The 1,327-nt window shown below is 53.9% G+C and overlaps 1 non-coding gene across 1 annotated transcript; it reads right to left on the reverse strand.

Annotated features, from left to right (window-relative positions):
- Nucleotides 1-381: 381 nt before the first annotated feature.
- On the reverse strand, nt 382-545 carry LOC115070308. The gene has a single exon (XR_003849485.1). It is a non-coding gene; the product is annotated as a U1 spliceosomal RNA (small nuclear RNA).
- Between the last annotated feature and the right edge of the window lie 782 nt (nt 546-1,327).

The raw sequence follows: 1,327 nt of genomic DNA on the forward strand, positions 1-1,327 counted from the left end.
GACCCTTGACTCTTTGCTTATACTTTCCTTTCGGGTGTTTAAGACCCTGCAGTTGGCCCAGCTACACCAATTTATTTTTACTCTTGAGGCCATTTGTTTCTGCTATTTCGAGACAGGGGGTCCCCTCCCTCGGTAACCCAGAAGTCCTGGAACTCAACACAACACATAGACCGCACAGAGGTCCGAGGCCTCCCGGCCCGACTTTCTCCCCCACTCAGCGGACAGCTGAACTTTGCTGACCGCAGCAGGCCTGCGCTGCGGGACAAAGCACGCTCTGAATTCAGCTGCCAAGACAGAAATCTCCACTAACGCTGAAGGAGACGAACGCCCCAACGCAGGGGACGTTGACGGCCCAGAGTCTGTTCTTAGAAACCGAAAAATCAGGGGAGAGCGCGAACGCAGTCCCCCACTACCACAAATTATGCAGTCGAGTTTCCCACATTTGGGGAAATCGCAGGGGTCAGCACATCCGGAGTGCAATGGATAAGCCTCGCCCTGGGAAAACCACCTTCGTGATCATGGTATCTCCCCTGCCAGGTAAGTATGAGTTCCTCCTGCCCCCTGCACGCACTCCATGCCTCCAACAGCCCTCAAAATCACGGTCACCGGATCGCGCGGGATCCTCACCATCATCCCTCGGGAACCCGCGGTCTCTCATCGTCTGCTCGTGAAAATCAGGCCCACGCCACCCACATGTCGGACACGCGGGACGCGGCCACCCCGTATGCGCGGGACCGGCAGCCTCTGCGTGTGGCTTCATCTGCATATGACACGCCTTCCTCCTGACGTACGACACCCAGGCGCTCTCCCAGCTCCCTGGGCGCTGGAGCCCTGAAGGTACGGGAGCCTGTTTTGTATAAGAAAGCGGGCGAACCAGGGCCAGAAGAGCAAGTCAGTAAGCAATGTTACTCGGTGGCCTGAGCTCCAGCTCCTTCCCCCAGCTTCTTGTCCTGAGTTCCTACTTTGGGCTCCCTGATGAATGGGACCGGGAAATGTAAGATAAATAAACCTTTTCCTCCCCGAGTTGGCTCGTCTGTATGAAAATGTATGCAGGCTGGGAGGGAAACCATAAATCCACAGGGAGCAACTCGTGCTCTCCACAAGTAATGAGTAAAGAGGTCACTTAATAAGAGGCATTCGCCTTAGGACCATGCACTGATAGCCAGGAAACTCTCCAAAGTAGGGAAGCTAATATTAAATTGGATAATCTAGGGATCTCTATTTTCCTCTCCTAATTCTTCGGCTATGGTCACAGCCATTTATTCCCACCTGCCAGAACAGAGTCTGAAAAGGGTCTCTAAATATTGACATAGGACAAGGGAGAGAG

This window comes from Nannospalax galili, unplaced genomic scaffold (assembly GCF_000622305.1).
Source record: "Nannospalax galili isolate Female #2095 unplaced genomic scaffold, S.galili_v1.0 scaffold90, whole genome shotgun sequence".
Taxonomy (NCBI): Eukaryota; Metazoa; Chordata; class Mammalia; order Rodentia; family Spalacidae; genus Nannospalax; species Nannospalax galili.